Source organism: Hermetia illucens, chromosome 4 (assembly GCF_905115235.1).
Source record: "Hermetia illucens chromosome 4, iHerIll2.2.curated.20191125, whole genome shotgun sequence".
In the NCBI taxonomy this organism is placed as follows: Eukaryota; Metazoa; Arthropoda; class Insecta; order Diptera; family Stratiomyidae; genus Hermetia; species Hermetia illucens.
This window is the reverse complement of record NC_051852.1, coordinates 102378487-102397464: the sequence shown is the minus strand read 5'-3', so window position 1 is coordinate 102397464 and position 18978 is coordinate 102378487. Positions and strand designations below refer to the sequence as shown.

Genomic DNA, 18978 nt, shown 5'->3' with positions numbered 1-18978 from the left:
TCAAAACAAATCATCTTCTTCGATTAGGCACATTTTCATCTGAATGGGTTCGTTAAATTTGAGAGCGCGAAAAATCCGCGTGATCTATCAGAAGGAAATACAGGTCATGCGGCGTGAACGGACCTTATTTCTTTGAAAATTAGGCCAGAGATGCAGTCACTGTGAATAGCATTGGCTACAGGAACATGGTAATGGAGTTTTTGCAGCGTCAACTGGACAGTATTAAACTGAACAACGCATGGGTTCAACAGAAGGACACTACCTTCCAGCTCGAACATGAATTAATCGATTTATCGGAGCAACGAGTTCCAAGCTGAATCATCTTAATCTGAAATTTCAATGTAAACCGGCTACTTAGATCGTCCGATTCTTTTTTGGGGTTTCCTGAAATCTCTTTTCCATGTAAACAAATAATTTCCGAGCTCAGTTGAAAGAATCTAACCAAATTCAGCTCATACATAGTTTGTGGACGCCTAAGAACTCCGCAAGTAATTGGTGAGTTCCCAAAGTCATCAAATGTATGCACCAATTCTTCTATTCAACCTTGCTTCTTTTGACGAAACATTCCCTTGTCTTACAAACACTGAGCGTCTTTCAAGGCAGCTGTATCAAGCTAAAGTCTCAGAAGAATTTGAGATCCAAAACAGGGTTCACCTCCGCGTATATTACTTAAAGATGTGGAATATTCAATGATATCTTTCTTCAGAAGCCTCAACTTCTCAGCGAGTTATGGACGTTGGCGAAATGATCCTTTAATTGGAGAAGGTAAACAGACTCGGACTGAAGATAAACATTGGCGGGAACATTAACATGGCGGAATCTGTATCCTTTGCAGACTACACTCAACTTTTACATTGGAATCGCTCATGTTTTTTAATAAATGAAAAGTGTTCGCACCATCCAGTGGACCGAGATATCGTACCATTTCCATTAACAAAAGAATGCTAGAAACCGGCGACAATTAAAGAAACACTGTATTTACCTTGGCAATGCAAAACAAAAGTTTTCATTGCGTTAAGATCATAAACGATGCTAAAGCCAACTGTAGAATACTAACTTTGAAGATATGAGATATTAATCTCATGTCACCTCTTCCTAAATGATGACCTGCAAGCCCAGCACCAAAAAAAAAACAGATGATATCTTTAACGACGAACTTAAACGAGGCGATTCACAAAGACTAAAGGAACTGGTTCAAACATTTGTGCGAAGATATAAGTTCTTAGGTTAGGGCTTACAGGGTTTTAATGAAAAGGCTGCTATTCGTGCTTTTTGAAAATTGTTGACACTCCAGTGATCCAGGTCGACGAATGTATGTTATCTTCAGTTATCGAGAAGGAGTTGCGGGAAATATGCGGTATGATCGGTAACAATAAGGCCCCGAGGTTTGAAGCTGACAGTGAAAACTTGGCACTGCCTGTCCATTGAAAAAAAAAAAACAAAAATTGGGATTGCCTCCCGAACCCAATAAGCCACCTGAAGATCCAGCATCATATTATCCAATCTACCTACTGAATACAATGGGGAAGATAATAATATAGTCATCTACAAAGAACTGAGCGGGAACGGCTTGTCGAGCGCCATTATGATTCTTAATCCGACCACTCCACGGTGTATGTAATAAGTATGGTGGTGAGGTAGTTATGGGATGGATGTCAAAAACACATTCAATTCCGCCAACTGGGCCCAATTAAAAGCGCATTGACTGACGTAGGTGTTCCTGGATATTTGATGAATCTGGTCGGGAATTACCTTGCAGAACGTTTTTTGATACGAGGCAGGCGAGGGTCCCACAGAGTACATCTTTACAGCGAGATTACAACAGAACTGGGTACTGGGACCCTTGCTATAAAATGTAATGTATAATGGAGTACTTGTGCGTGCCATACCAGAGGGGCTACAATTGTAGGCTTTGTATCAATGTCCGGCAGCGCAGATGGGAGGAGTTTTCGAAGAGTCGGTGGGCTCACAAAAGAAACACGGAGAAACCAACAACCATTACACCCAGTTCCGCACGACACACGATGGTTGCTACAAACAGGATGTGTACCATTCTGGATTGAATGTTTCGCCCAATTGACCTGTATGCAATGAAACACCAGAGGATGCAGAGCATATGACGTCGCCCTGCCAAGGTTCGCAATAGATAGAAGTAACCTGAATCAAGCGCTGGAAACGAACATGAACGTGACTGGCATACGACTTCTTCGATAATTCTAAAAAAAAACAGAAGGAAGGTAAGGAAAAGACGAGAAGCACGAGGGCCTAAAGGCAAACATACCACTGGGAGTGGTTCTTAGTAGGTCTGAATCTCCTATTTCTGATGTTCACGCGGCTGAACTAGAGCGAACTTGTCTTTCTAAGATTTTTACGCCTCCGTATACTCATAAAAACACCTACGCGCCATCGCTGTTGATTTCGGGCAATGCTCTTCAACTCCCTTCTTTTAAGAAGCTTGCATTTCCGCCACGTAGTCAGTCAATCATCCTGAATAGTTAAGTCCATTACATGACATGGCGCAATGGAGTCGTTGTCTTTCCTTAATGCGTGATCTATTCACTGCGACTTCCTCCTGTTAATTAACCCGTTTACAAATATCTGGCCCAGATACTGAACAAATTACGTAAATATGAATATAGCTTGGAGCTTCTGAGTAAGAGTGGCGGTCACTTTCCATGTACTGCTCCCATATACATAATAGCACAGACAGAACACTGGCCCAGAACAACCTCGACTTGATATTAGATTTTCAATAGTTGCACTTCGAACGACAGAAACAACCTTCCCTTCCTAGATATAGAAATTGATTAACGCCGATGATGATCGATGAAAACCAAGCGAAGCGGTGGTCTAAACTCCGCACACGCGACATAGAAGGATCTATTATAGAATCGAGGCCAGCCTGCCCTCCGTGGATCAAACTTTCGAGGTGTTCCTTGATGCGCTCCAGGATGATTTTTGCTAATATCGGAATTGCTCGCGATTTTAACTACCATCCTCCCCGCTTCCTGGGAAATTCCCATTAATGGTATCCCTAATATTATCCTGATATCGAAACTAAGAAGCCAATGTGTCAGTGTGAGATTTCTTGAATTTTATGTATATTGAGGCAACTACAAATTCAAAAGATCTCTTGCTCAAGGAAGGAACAACTGATTCTGGATATATGTGTTATGCCACCTTTATCTCTTGTTTATCCTTTCATCTGGAATTAACTCGTCAGATCGGAAACCAACGAAATCTTTATCCAACATTCTGTAACTAGTCTAAATTCTTATCATATTAAATTCCTCAATAGTAACTAATCACCCCAAAAAAATTAACATTTCTAAAGAAGTTAATTTCCCATTTGTATGTTACATGACCGTCACCATTGATCTTCATACTTCTTCTGACCTTCACTATCCGTCAATTGCCACGCAGATTTCTCTCTTTGCAAAATATTTTCATTGAAACAAATTCCAATTGGCATTCAGCAAACCACTTCGTACATCATTTAAGCGAGGTTCCTTCCTCAATTTTATCTAAAGTCTAACACATTTTAATCGTTATCAACTGTAAGCTGTTACCACATTTCCGCAAAAAATATCTTGAGACCATTTCGCGGCGAATGGAGTGACTGCAACTTATCGGAATGGGGCACACATTCGTCTCGAAGACGAGTGGAAAGTCGCATGCTGTTCGCATTTTGAAACAATGGCAGATTGCAAGATGTTGTTTTTTTGGGATGAATCCTCTCACCCCGGCTCTTCGTCACGACACCACATCCGCCCACCTTTCAATCGAATTTCCTAATTGCATTTTACCGCTAGGCTGCAAACGCCCGGGGCTGATGCTGTCGTCTTTAGCGAAATGTGGAGAAACATAACGACATGGAGAGTGGCTGTGTCATGTGTGCAATATAATGGCTTTGGACATCGGAGCCATTCCGCCCGTCAATAGGGAAACTGCGGAACTTGATAATTAGATCCGGCACATTAACTGGCTCGCGTATGCAAAACCGGAGCCGTAGGCTACTAGCAGAGCCAGCACCGAGGAGCCGGAGCCTCCATTAGGAAGATGCTACGATCGAACGGCGCCGCACTAACACGGCAGTTGAGTTTTATGGTCCATGTCTTTCTCTCTTGAACATTGACATTGAATGCCTGAACGCCATAATATCTTTTCAAGTTCACGCTTCAGATACTTCACACATTCGTTTCCCGTTTAGGCTGCAGTACCATGATCATGGCTTTGATGAAGGCAAGCGTTACCAGTGGAATGAGATTCCATTGCATTTTGGGTACTCATGTGTTAAGTTATGCCTTACTTTTCTGGTTCCAGCATAATCTGTAGCTGCAGGCATTGGAGCTTATCATGAAAGCTGCAGTCCTACCAGCAACTGTAAAAAATAAGCCCTAAATCTTCGCGAAGACGCTGGCAGCATTCCTCAAACCATTCACCAATTCCTAATGACAACAATGTGGTATTTCCGCTGAGAGGTTCGTCTCTCGCTGACGATCATGTTTCGGTTGAAAAATATTAGAAACTTCCACGCGATCACCACATTAATGTCATTGATTGCACTTAGCGGATCTGCCACGAACAGCAACAAAACTTCGCGGCGACATTGGCCCGTCAATAGGTTGTCCAGCACGCAAATCTGCACGGGACCAAAAACACCAGAAAATGCAGTTACGCTGATTATAGGGGTTTTTTTTGCGCATAATGCCACGATGACAGCGCAAAAATATGTGGGTATTACTGGAGGAGCAGCTGTTCTTACGGTGATTGTTGTTATGAGCGAAATATGATGGAGTTTTCGAGTCAGTAATTATCTTTTGTACGCAGGTAGGTACGTACATGTGTTCGTAATCATGGAGTTGAAGGTACCTTTGTTGTGGCAGGTTCGGTAAATGTTACGTTGAGTGAGTAACGGCATCAAGGTCTTTTCGCTGTTCGTAGGAGAGATAATTTTTTCATGGTATTTGAACTACTGTTGATGATTTTACTAGTCATTTAAAGGGTTTGTCAACGCAGTGTGCTTAGATGCAGTTTCCCGCACCCTGAACTATTGACAATCTCATTTGAAACTGTTGAAGTTCAATGCTTTTTAGGTAGTAGCGGACCGTAGATAGTGCATTGTGTTCGGTGACAGAGGGTCAAGTCTCCTTTGTAAGCGGCAAAACGTCTGAGCCCAAGAGTATACAGACAAGGGAATACACACAGGATAAACAACCCAGGATAAACCAGCAATCTGCATTGCTGGTTGCAATTGTTGTGTGCTTAGGGCAGCGCCCAGACGATAGAATGTAGAAAAGCGAACTGTTCGCCGTTGACATCATTTGTGCAGATCAATAATTCGCTAGCTTTTAGTTAAATAGTGGCTTGTCTTCCTTAACTGTCTCCTAAGCTAAAAGTAGGCCACTAAAAATCTGTGTGAATTGATCAGCAGATGGTCCTTTTATTTTCTCGACAATTATCGAACGACAAGTCTTTCACTGGTAGTTCTATTCCATTCTTTACCCGATAACAAGAAAATTCCAGTCCCACCCCTAAATATTATTTTTGAATCGTCGGAATAAGCGATACCTTTCACCGCTCAATTCCTGATGTTCCTATAATGCTATAATTTTATCCTGAATAACTAAATTCAGGGTAGCAAATTTGAACCTCCACCAGATGCCAAACTCATTGCATTTGTATTGCCGTAGTATGGCTTGTATGAACGCTAACCGTCTGTCTTAGCCCAGTTCCATGCAAAGAACTTCATGCGCCCAAGTGGATAAACGGAGCCTTAACCTCTACAAACTTTTGGCTTTCCATACAGGCACTCCTTGACCGAGCGGATTGTCATCATTGAAGCATAATTTTCGGCATTTTCTACGCATAATTCCATGTCCATCGGATCGATTGATGCTAGCGAAGAAATCGGGCGCTATGTAAAAACTCTGAATCGCTAGATCATCTGGGATTTCACTGCATGGTTTTTTTGTACAGTTTATCGCGAACTCAGAGCACCAGCAGAGACAGATCGTTACCCAATAAAGTAGAAAATTGTTTGCTATAGGCGCAGCACATGATGAAAAAACCGAAAATAGACGAAAACTACACGATCCAAAAGGTATATCCAACATATGATGGAGGAATATAAGAAACTGCCATACCCTTCCATTATATAAGAGGCCTTGCCATTTACTCCATTTACAGATCATAAACGAGCCGCAAACCTGAAGCCCAGCGCTTAAAGTAGGTAAGGTGTTGGTGATTTTCTATGTAAAAATATTTGACTTCACGATGGTCGGGCTTATATATAGCTCGTAGTGTACATACGTTGAGCACCCTCCTGTATTCGATTGGACGTGCCACTGACATTTTATCTCTTAGCGAGTACCTGGTTATTTGACGCGAAAGGAGGAACTTTGACCTAATACAACTTGGTTAATAATAGTAGGATTTCTACCAAACTTTTCACTATGATGGTTCGTATTAAAATCAATTTTATTGCAATTTTATGGATCTAGGATGAACTTAAGGGGGATTCTCAGTATGTTTTCAAAATATACTGATATAAAATTATTAACTTTATTTGACCAGATATCGGAGGATTCTTTGACCAGATATCGGTACATCGGAAACAAGAACCGCGACTGCATTACTGATGGTGAAATCACCTCCGACACACTGAACTGCTGCCGACAGAGCTAAACCTTTCCATTAATTAATGTGAATTTAAATAAAAGAGTAAAGCTAATCATTAATTTAGTTGAGTAAGAAAAGGCCAAATTGAGTGGCACAATTGTGTCATATTTTATTTTATTATAATATTTTTGTTTTAAATAAAAGGTAGTTAAAGTGGTGACCCCGACGTGATTTGAATACGCAACCTTTTGATACCATATTCACGGAGAACCATTTTCTTTTTGGGTAGTTTCTGAGAACAAGCCGTCGAAGTAAGTGCCCTCTTCCGGACCCCCGCACTCCTCACTGTTGCAACTAATATCAAAATCTTTCATTTGATACCCCACATGACCATATTCGGCAAAATTGTGCACCTCTTTTTGGGTATATGGAGCCCCCAACGAGGAACAATGTAATTCACCACATGCGTGGGAGTTCAGAGTTCCCAGTCGTTTCTGAGAAAAGTGAATGTAACAGGCAGACAGACTTACATACAGACAGTGAACCGATTTTAATAAGATTTTGTTTTCAACAAAGCCTTAAAAATGGATTCCGATCTCAAGATAAATAATGTTTTCGATAGCAATCTAGATCTGCTGGACTAAATCAGATAGTTTATAGCAGATATTCGGCATGTGCCGGTGTGATAGAAAGCATCGTCACGAACGTGCTCAAGTGGATCAAAATTATCCTTCCTGAGCTAATTTTAAAACACTTTTGAACGCACAAAAACTGGATGGCGCAATACAATCGAGGTAGATTACTTCACTGGCCCTTCAAGTTAAATTGTTTAGATTCCAAAAGTGGGTCTGTCACTACTACACCATTTAGCAGAAATACTTACCTCAGCACCACTGCGTTGTGAAAGTGACAGTGTTCAGACCTTGTGACAGTAAACTTAATCAATTAGTAACGTTGTCATTAAAGTAAATTGACTGCAGAACGTGGATCTAGAGTCGGTTAGACTGCCAACGCGATAAAGTCACAGGAAACATCGCCGCAGAACCCCATGGATTTGGACTTTTATCAACTTGCCTTGGGTGTGTATTAATCAACGTCTGAAGAGTTGTCTTACCATGGTTCACGCTTTCTTCCTTTGGTTTATACTGGTACTTATCGAAACCCGGAAAGTAACCGCACCAGCGGAACGGGAGGAAAAGCATCAATAGGCCCACAGACTGACTCGCAGCATCAAAGTCTGAACGCAATTTCTGACGCTATCCCAACTTCGATAATATGCCGGAGAACTCGAAGGATATCTTCTTCCATCACCCTTCATTCATGAAGGAAGGGGAAGCGTGAGGAGACATTGGGAAAAACGGTAGCACCCCAAAGCTTGAATGGAGAAATGCTTGCGTGCCAGAAAAACTCGAACGTAGTTAGCCACATGGTGGGCGGATTCGAAGCAGATGAAAAGAGGCATAGTGTGAATGCAATCGATGGGCAAAGGAAGTACATATGCTTTTTTTATTTATTTATCGTTTATTCGTTTCAAAATAATCCAGGATTCCACAAATGTTAAAAATATACATGGTTTAGAAATATGTGAATTATCACAATATTGTCGTCTTATCTCCTTTTCAAATTACGAACTAGGTTATACACAGCTAGAAAAGAGGCACAGAGACGCGCCGGCGCTCAAATCGAAAGGCTTTTTTATACGTTTGCGAAGTTAGGAAACTCCTTGAACTTGTATTTGGAGTTTGCCTTCAGGTTCTGAAGCTCTGCGTCGTCTTTCTGTGTCTCTTCCCGCATAATCGACCGTGGCTGGGACTGTGACCTCCGAGATTCGAGACAAGCGTGTTGCACATATTTTTTCCAAACACGCGTTAAATATCAGAAGTGAACTGGCTGATAAAACTCAAGTGCTGATATTGGGCTCTTGTTTATGCGCAAAAGTAAGAGGCTCGTGGTCCGTGAACACGGTGAACTGCCTGCTCTTAAAGGAGAAATGGGAAGTATTTGATGGAAAGGTACGCGGCGAGTAACCCACGATCATAGGCGCTGTAGTTACGTTGAGTTACGGTGCAATACCTTCTCGAGGTTTTAACGGGTAGAATGCCAACTTTACCTTTTGGATTTAAATTTCATCTTTTTTCTTTACTATTCCTGCAAATTTATCAAGTAGCAAAAAATCCAAGTGAACAAATAAGACCTGATGACAAATAAATTGACATAAGCTCGCAGACGACAGAAGTTTCTTTCGTATTTAATTCATTGAACAAGGGAGCGAAGCTAGATAGCTTTCTAACAAAGCAAAAAGGTAGGACCATTGCCTGTTCCTGAGCCACTGGATCCAACTATTCGTCTGAAAGTGATTTTCGACTAAGGCCATTGTTTAATGGTGATTGGTGATAATGACGTGTAGCCATCGATGTCGCACTACAGATCGAGATTCACAGCAACCATATATTCCAATTCAGGTGCTATATACCTGAATATATATGGAGCATATATCATCCTCTAAAAGAGCTGTCGAGAGCTGCAGTAATTCTATTTATTAACGCGAAAGAAGTTAAGAGAAACATACGAATAAAGCCAGAAAAACGATAAAAAAAACTGGAATCCATTATTTTGGCTCTGCGAATTTTACGATTGCGTTAAGCAGATCTTGAGCAACTCATCCAAATTTGAAAGAGTAAATCTGAAGAAAACAGTTTTTGGTAATCGACCCCGACGAGACTAGAACTGTCACTATTAATGACAATAACCGGACCATGTGTGATGGTTTTAAGTATATACTTTATATCAGTGTTTTCAGGTGCTAGTGAGCTGCGCCATGAAGTTTTTAAGCGTTTCAGCATCCCCTTCCCTTTTTTCCAGTCGAAAATCTTCAATTCAAAATTTACAGCAACGTGTTTCACGATTTTGTGATGGGTGACCAAAAAAAGAAAGCAGCCCCACAGGACGAAGCCGTTGCGCTAAATAAGTCGCATTACTTGCTTTGATCCGTCCCTTTGAGGCAACAGTTGTTATATTTTCTGCTCTGCTCTGCTGCCGGTTGTTCACATTGGAGCAGCCCTTTCCACTACGGCCAAAAGCTATCAAACGTCCATAAATGCAGAAAGGACAACAAGTATTTCAATGCATGATGTGATGGAACTGTTATCAATCTAACTAACCTGTACTGGCAATAACCTCAGCCTAAATTCTTGGAGCCACCGTGTTTCCAACAAAATCTTGCAAATAAACGCGATCAGTGAGATGATATTGCTGCGGCAAGTGGCAGTATTTTCTAAGCTGTTTCGGAACAAAAACCATGGGCTCACCTTTTTATCGCCCATCACACAAATTCGTAGTCCTGCAATTATAACTTGCAATATCCGGACTACCTTTCGGCGAATCTTACTAAAAAGGATGGTAAAACACATTCTAGCAGGATGAATTCTAGGATGCTCCTTCCGGCGCTCGAAGCGCCCATACGTAGGACCCATCATTCAATTTACCAGCTATGATGATTTTGTTATAAACAACCACATCCCCCGGCTTTTGATGCGGACTACCGCCCACAAATTTGTGGTAACATCAACCAAACATCACTCCCAAAACAAATAATCAAATGGATCACCAACTACGTTTCGATGATCAATACTGAAGTTTTGCTACCAGAAACGACATTTCCAACATATACGTCCTAATCAACGAATTCCTGAATGAACTTAAGACCGCAGGGATTTGGAACTACCAAGCAGCACCGAAATGATCACCTTAAACATACATAATGAACAAAACATCGCTTTTTCTTAATATTCAGTGAAATATGGGGAACCTCGGGAGGTGTTTAGGATTTAAGAAAGGACCTTTTCACAACGAAATATGTCCTGATGTGGAGGCTCTTCAGTATGGAGTCGATTAGCAGAGATTCATCGAAGCTCCACACCAAAGTAGCGCAACTCACCACGGCTCGTCTATCTGTTGGTAGCAGGGTGACAGCAACCGGGGAGAGGGTAGTCTGCCGTAAAACCAACACTCAGTTGCACAATGAAGAGGTCCTAAATTCGTACACGGGAGCTAATCCAATACTTCATCATAGTCCAATGAACGGAAGCTTCGTTTGTAAGGCTTTGTTCGAGGTAGTCCTCTCGTCTCAATTCGTATCTTGAATCGAGTAGAAGAGCCCTGCATATAATGGCATTGCTTATGACATTCAGCATAACCTTAATTACTCAGTAGCTACCAAGTCACTTAGAACCAAAACATTATAGGAATAGGACGTTTCAATCGGTGTGGCTATTTTCATTGGCTTCGATACTGACACAGATAGGGCTGCAACAGACTCCTAAAATTAAACTGAATGCATACAGACAACAGAGTTCCTAAAAAGCAGAATACTGGTAGTTTTCGTTTCGGCTAAATAACGAACAATGTAATAATGCGATCGCATAGCCTCGATACAATTTTATACCGCGCTTGTTTACTCGAGCTTACGTGGAAAAAAGTTATTAATTTCAGAAAGATAAAAGCAAGATCCCGTGATGCAGTCAAAATTGAGGACCTCTTGCCTAACCGCTTGTTTGCAAACTCCTTGGCATCGATGTTTATCACATTACAAAACGAAAATAAGATTTATCCCATTTATTTTAGGTCTACCTTGACGGTGGACCTATGCCATATACACTCCACTGAATAATCCTTGAATGGCTGTCAAGTACCAGATGACTGACATATGAAATCCTTTGTGTTCTCAGCTAATTAAAAGCCCTTGACCTGTTAATGATCGACTAAACTGGAGGGTCCACGCAGGTCATTACCTTTAGGATGGTTTACCTAATTGCCTTTCTTCATAGTGAAAAAGATACCGTCCGGAGTTTCTTTTTCTCTCAATTTTTTATTTTTGGGGTTGATTTCCGTAAAACGGCATAAATTTTCTATGCTAAATTTGATTTTTGGTCTCTTTTGTTGAATTCAAATGAATATTTTAGTGGCTCCAGTGCCGCCCGTGTTGTCTAGGATTTAGTTAATTTGGGGCTAGGTAGTTTCCTTTAAGAATTGTCTAGCTAGAAAATTTATCTTCACAGAAGCATAGCCCTGATTACAGTTGGATCTTAAATGGCGTTGTCTGATTTTACCTGCACAGAAAAATTGTCTTGGTGTTTGCATAACCCTGGCTAGAATTGCCTCTTTAATAGAATGGTTTAGAATATTCTAGACGAAGCGCTTTCCTCAACTTAAACGAAAATTTTATGTTATTCTTGGCCTAAGCTGGGTGAAATAATTGGCCTCTGGACAGTACTCCCTCTTGCGGCAATGTGCGTTTGTGCTTTGGAAAGCCAAAATGTAGCAGATGCTTTGATGTCAGACTGTTAATGACGGCTACCATAATACACGCTCTTGACCTGGAAGCCGCTTTCTGACAGGATCCTGACTACGATATCCCGATCAAGATCAAGGAACATCATAATTGTACAGCACTATCCACAAGTGATGATACATATAGTGGAGAAAAACGTTTTCTATTAACAATTATACACAGTACAGGAGAGGCTTCCTAAAGGTGACATTGTGATCGTGGAATGGTTTTAATGCCAAAATAACCTCTGACAACACCTTGCTTGGACATGTAATGGGGAAACACGGCCTCGGCGCCCGCGACGCTAATAGTCGGTTTCTGGATTTCGGCAACTTCTCCCGTCTCGTCACTGAGCAGCTGACGAAGTTGAAGAACACTTCACCACGATTCTTAACTGTATGACACTTGGAGAAGTTCCGCCTCAAACGGAGTAGTCGCCGAGCTTAACAGTCTTTCGTAGAATTATTTACTGCTGTTCCTGCAGATTTTCCAGGTCTGCTACTTCCACCTATACGAAAATCCTGGGAATCCGAGACTTTTCCCAAGAAGTGGAAGAACGAGATGATCGTTAAGATTCCAAGGAAGGGACAGTCGGAGGCCTCGACGGGAAGCGTCTGAAATGCTCTACGGAGGAGCATTGCGGAGAAACTAATAACTAATATCAGGGTGAAATATAATGGCGCAAAATATCACGTGCTGCAGAGAGATTAAATCTAAGGAATTTGAAGTGTGAAATGGGTTACGTCAGGATTATATCTTGCCCTCGATATTATTCCTTCTTGTTAACGTTGGCGTACTCCATGCTGTCTTTTCCGGAGGACGTGGAGGGCTTGACTGGACAAACTTTCCTCAGACACCTCGACTACTCTAATGACGTCTGTTTTCTCAAACACTTGTCTGCAACGTGCCATCAGGCGTCTCGAGAAGTGACGGGAGGAGTTGAAGAGCATTTCAGCGAACCGTGAACCATGACCCGCGATTGACGCTCTATTATCAATAAGGGGGTAAATGACAACTAATATACGAGTATATACATATAAGCAAAAAATTTCACACTTCTTTTCAACCGCTTAGTTATCATTGAAACGACAGCTTCTAAGCACTGTCTTATGCGAGGTGCAGGGTTGATGTTCAAGTGCATTCCATCCAAATGAATCCAACCTTTTCTTGTTGACATTGTTTACATAAGGGCATTGTGCCCTCACACTCTCCATATTGATATTGCATCGATCGTGAACGTTTAGTTTCTTAACAATTTCATGTAGAGTTATTCACCGATTTTCTTCTAAAAGGTTCGCCTGAATTCTGACTTCGATCACATTCTTCCATGGGCAACGATCGTGACTTTCTTTCTCCAAAGAATGTTTTGCTACATTCAAGCAATCTAGGTCCTTCAGAGAGGGTTTTCCCGTAATTTACTACCAAGCGCCGGAAAATTTTTGTGGGATTCACCCCTCCCTGATCAAGAAGTTACTCGGTCATGGGTTCAATTGATGATGAAGACACCTAAGAAGTTGACGTTGCTCCCCTTTCTCCTTAGATAAAAGACCTTTTGAATTTGAGAAAAATGAATTCAATTAATATTTGATACACTCTCCCATATATAACATTTTGGTCTCCTAATAGCTTATATTTTTGACAAACATTATTATTGCCAATTATTTTGTCCGATTTCTTCAGAGTGTTTAAAATTTTTTAAAACTTGTGAAATGTCTGATATGCATTCTCCATTACATTATAAATCAGAAAGCTTCTCTTTCTTCAATTCTTCTGGAGAATTGATATCGAAACCATTCTTTTTTTGCAGGAAATTGGTTTGATTCCTGCACCAAAATCAACGGCGCCTATATTCTGCGACCTTCCAACGAATATTGATGATTCCGAAAAAAAATAGAAACAAGATTCTACTTGTTGCCGTTAAATAATTAATCCAGCAAGAAGAAAATTTTCGAAGGCCCTGCAGTCCTTACCGCTATCATTTGTTGTTTAGTTTGCCTTGGAGTTGAAGAAGGGAATTTGAAGCGCTAAACAAAGTAGGTCCACCATCGTTTTCTTCACGCTTTCGTCTCAGCAAAAAAACGACGGGTGAAGAATAAAATGCAGAGGGTTTGCTGGAATTATGCCACCCCCGTAGTTGAAAAGCAGAAATTTTCTGTCATATGCAGTTGGTTTCGACGGTATGGCGAAAGTTACTGTAGACCTGTTCAGAATGCAACGTGCACGAAGATCCAGCGGGGTTTCTTCAGATCACTCAGCAGATCCCAATAGAGCCAGACAGGATAGTTTTCGGTAATGGAAGCAAAAGAGTATTGAGGTAGAATTTGGGAGTTGCCCGCCCAACATGCTTTGTCACTATGCCCGGCATGAATTTTGCGGATGTTACCGAAGAAGACGTTCTACGAGCCATAACCAGCTCAAAGAAGCGAAGGAGTCCTGATCTGGATCGGGGACAGAACTTCTGGTAAAAACGTTGACCGATATACATGGCCGGCTGGTAAAAACCATAAACCTTTCCTCACTGCGGGAATTACCTACCTTGTCCCTAAAAAGGACGCGATGCAGGGTCCTGGAAAGACCAACCCTCTACAAATTCATAATGTCCATTTTTAGTGTAAGGGTAAATGCGCACCCCGAGACAAACAACGTTCTGTCTGAGCAGCAGAAAAGCTGCCGAGTTGGATCACAGGGTTGCAAAGAGCAACTCATTGTCGATTCGGTAGTTGTGGGACAGGCAATTAGAAGACAAAGAAATCTCTTTAGCTGCTTTTCGCAAGAGGTTTCGTAGAGTCCTCTTTGGTTCTGTATGGGACTGGACTCCTGAATGATGCTAGAGGGCATGCCTTAGAAGTCTGTTGCGAATAGTAGACATGTTTGGCTGTGATATTTGGATGGAATTTGCATTCAAACGAACAAACGATCACGAACCGCATGGCGAAGAATTAGCGATCTACGCATGCAAACTATAGCCGAGACAGACCTCTACAAGTATCTAAAAATTCTGCAAGGAACCCATGCTCGAATTGGTGATCTGAAGGATGCTCTGCTGACGTGTAAAGCTAGTACTCAAATCACACCTCTCGTCGAAGAATAAAATAAACGCACTGAATAGGTTCGTTATTCTCTCACTGGCTTATGGATTATGAACATTGCCGTGGACGGCAACCGAAAACTTTCAGCGGCAAATAGGGACTACTATCCCGAAACTCCGAATGCATCATCCAAATTCTTCTGTGGTGCTGATGAAATTGCCTCGGGACATCGGTGGTTCGCGTTATGGTACAACATAATCGCCAAGTCAACTCGCTACACGCTTATTTTATAGCAAAAAGCAGGCGAGTATCTTGCATGCGGCTGTATGTAAGGTACACTGTGGAATGACTCCGCTTAACTTGAAGGATCAATCCTTCAATCCTCTAAATGAGGTGAACTCGGACCATGACCGGATCGATGACTGGAAGTCGAAGGCAATGCAAGGCAAACACGTGAATTGTATTTGGCAGTCATTTGTAGTTTTGTATTTGTCGAACAGATGGCTGTGTGCTGGGGCGCTCTTGCTGAGACGGAGGGATTCATGTGTGCCATTGAGGACGGCGTAGTTGCCACCCGAGTTATAAAATGCTTCAAATGAAAGAGTCGGTGGACCAGTGTAGAATGTGTGGTTCAGCGCTAGAGACGTTTGACCATCTCATTTCTAGCTGGACTGTTATGGCACCGGTGCAATACATGAACAGGCACAATGCTGTTTGTAAGGTGATTCACCAAAACCTTGCATACAAAAATGGACTGAACACGGGAACGGGTTTACCAGTACGAGCCGCAGGCAGTGCTCGGTAGTACTGCTTACGGCAGGTATTGGGACCGGCAAGTTCTAGGTGATCTCCACATACCACACAACAAATTAACAAGACGGGTCGCTCCACGTATCCTCCATAATAGCAACATTGAACGGAAATACGTGGAATAGAAGGTGAACTATGAGAAATCAAAGAAATTTGGCAACTCGAGCGGATGTTTGAGTTCAACTAATATTGTGAGCTACAGGTATTGTACCTAAATTCCTAAATTCCAGAGTTTTGTTCAAATCCTGCAGAATTACACAATTCCGCATACGTGTAAGATGTTGCGGAGAGTTCTTGACAGACTCTCTCATTAGCCCACCACCACCAGAGCCCCTTTATCTTTTAAGTAGGTAGGATCGTCAGTGCGCACTTAGTGATAGTATTAGGTAAAATCTGCATCTGCCGAGATTGCGGCAACTCGGAAATGATATTATTATTAACCTTATTTGAGTAGATATTGGTATTCCAGAACCTAGAAGCCATATATTGGCACCTTTGTGATCTTTTTCAGATTTTTCGGTTTCTAAGTCTGTGAAAGAAATAATCACTTCCATCATCACTTGCATCAAATGTCAGCCTTGGAAAACCCTAATTGAGGCCTCTCATTTGATACCCCACGTGACTACATTCACAGTTCCCACCTCTCCAGCAAATTTCGTACCACTAGGAGTAACTGTTTCGGAGAAAAGTGCGTGCAATAGGCAGACGATTTTAATAGGTTTTATTTTACACAAAAACCTTATAAAAAGAAAATAACGAAAATTATGAACAGACTCACCTCGGTATTTTATTTAATTAATTTTTCGGTTTTCGTCGATTAAGATCTCTGAACAGAATTTTTGGGTATCGTCAGATTGTGATCTATACTTGCTAAATGCTGTAAATTCTCCTTGTCATGCCCATTAGCCTTGCATTATCAGTAAATATACAATATTTCTCAATTTTAGCTTTATTTTATTGCGTTATTTCGAGCATAGTTCAAAACTATCTTCCGTTCTCAGTAAATATTTTTATTGATATTACACAAATACTGTATTTCGGGAACCAACTTTCGCCTTGATCTGTGTATATTCTCCTGTTCTGGAGAAAGCAAAGACAAAATGTTTACCCAAGAACGGAAGCTGTCTTCGATTTTGTTGAAATACTGACTAAAGACTAACAAATCTCCTCTAAATTTCCACTATGGAAAACTATCTGTATCGATTACCAAGTTTCGAACCAATTGACCTCTTTAGACGACTTTGAAAAAATCAAAGGATTAAGTTCAACTAAACGAGATTGGTATAGACGATAACAGAGACCTTTTAACTCAAAATTACCTATCGTCGGAGTTTGAAGGTTACAAGCCAATGACATTCATTGGTTAATTTGAACCTTCCTAATTTCTTCCTTTAGATATTCCTTATTTGCAAGCTTCATTTTAAGTTACTAACATATCTGCCAATGTGAGATTTCCAAATACTTTAACCACTTCTACATGGGGTTAAGTTGACTTAAACGCATCAGGCAAAAATTTAGAAGGCACCGCGACACGGGAAAAATTTCGCTTACTCAGTTCATTTGGTATCAGCTGAGAGTGGACAAAGATTAATCAAAGATGCTACGCTGAAGCTAGATACAATTGTTCACATATTGGCGAAAATTGTCCCTCGTTTCCCTGTCAATACCTAGCTGAGTGCACACTTCATAGAAGCAAATGATGATGAAGGTAAAGGTGATTGTCACTATGTCGTAAGGGAAAGATGCTGCTTATCAATTCGGACTGTTGCCAAACTATCCAAGGTTAACGATAAACTTTCTGGTACTGGAGGAGCTCACTCGTGAGTGGAATGCCCAAAGGAGCAGCCCCCGTCAGTGTTAAACCTAACCCAATGGGGGTCGTCACGATCACTTCCACCCATCGCCGCCCACTTACCTGGTTCTTGAGAATTCAACAGATAACTCCGCCAGATATCTGCAGCGAGCAGGCTTAATCCTCTAATCCAACCGTCGCGAGCAATCTGGAAACCACCAAAGACCAAAAACAACGTGAATAGTAAAATCGCAAACGCCGGTCGCCGACACAATTCGCCTTGAGCACAATTTGCACGCGATCACGGAACTGCACTGGGCGCTCGACTATCAACAATTCTCCAGTGGAGGTGTTCGAGCCTTTCACACACCAAACATTCGCGCCAACGGCCAAGCACCACTCGCGAAACTGCACTAAAAGTTGGCCGCGATGGAAATGCACTTTTCCAGTTGCCCGGGCGCCCCCGCAACAATTTATCCGCAAGTTGGGCTCCGCGACTGCTGGGCCCAAAGAAAACTTTCTTCTCGCCTTTCCTTAAGCCCACGGCGGGTTTTCCGCGACACACAAAATCACGGTCTGTGCACGTCCTCAAAGCTATTCCTCCGCAGCACACTCCACACGGAATTTCCACAAACACGAAAATGCACTTGGCGTGAACTTTCCCGCGAGCCAGTCCCTGCACGGGAAAACGTTTGGCGCCACCACGCGAGGGCGGCAGGTGTCCTTGCGAGGATCCACACTCCAATTACCGCGAGAACTGCAAATGCAAAACGGGATCTCGAGGTGAACGCTACACGACACCGCTACGGGTTGCAAACGTAAACAAACACTTCGCGGAATTAAGACAAGTCGCCGAGATGCGACTACGACAAAGTTCGCTAGACGAGATTCGCTGAGAAAACGCACGTGCAATACACACCCCACACGCTTCACGGTTCAACATAGACTGGCCACTTCTCGTTGTCGCCTGAGACTCGTCTGCACTGGCTGCAAACCGGCGTGTAGCATGCAAGGCAACTTGCTTGAGGGCAGTTGCGTCTGCACATGAGAGAAATTGCTCTCTACATCGGAGGAGAATCCGATCAACCGGTAGAATGCAAGTTTGTATCGCGTCGTGGGGCATATTCAGGGTTGCCGAACGAGTTAAATTGCATGCAGCAATCAATCAAGTTCCGGGGATTCGATGGCAAATTTCTATTTTAAAATGATTTTCCGGTCCCAATATCGCAATTGCTAATGGAGTACTATATGCTACGCTTATTACTGAGACAACTGGGGAGGTGGAACTTTTTTTTTCGGCTGAGGTATGAAGTTCACGAAATTCTCTTCAAGTTAATGACTTCTATGGCTTTTGGTTGACGCTACGATCTCAGCCCTTGAGGTCAATGCGATGACCA

The 18978-nt window shown here is 42.0% G+C and overlaps 1 protein-coding gene across 4 annotated transcripts in view; it reads right to left on the bottom strand.

The window, feature by feature from the left end:
• LOC119654649 (protein folded gastrulation) overlaps positions 1 to 18510 on the bottom strand; it is a 375724-nt gene extending 357214 nt beyond the window's left edge. For all 4 annotated transcript variants that reach the window (XM_038060135.1, XM_038060133.1, XM_038060134.1 and 1 more), the window contains exon 1: positions 17705 to 18510. The gene's annotated coding sequence lies outside the window, so the exon portion shown is untranslated. The remainder of the gene's footprint in view (positions 1 to 17704) is intronic.
• Between the last annotated feature and the right edge of the window lie 468 nt (positions 18511 to 18978).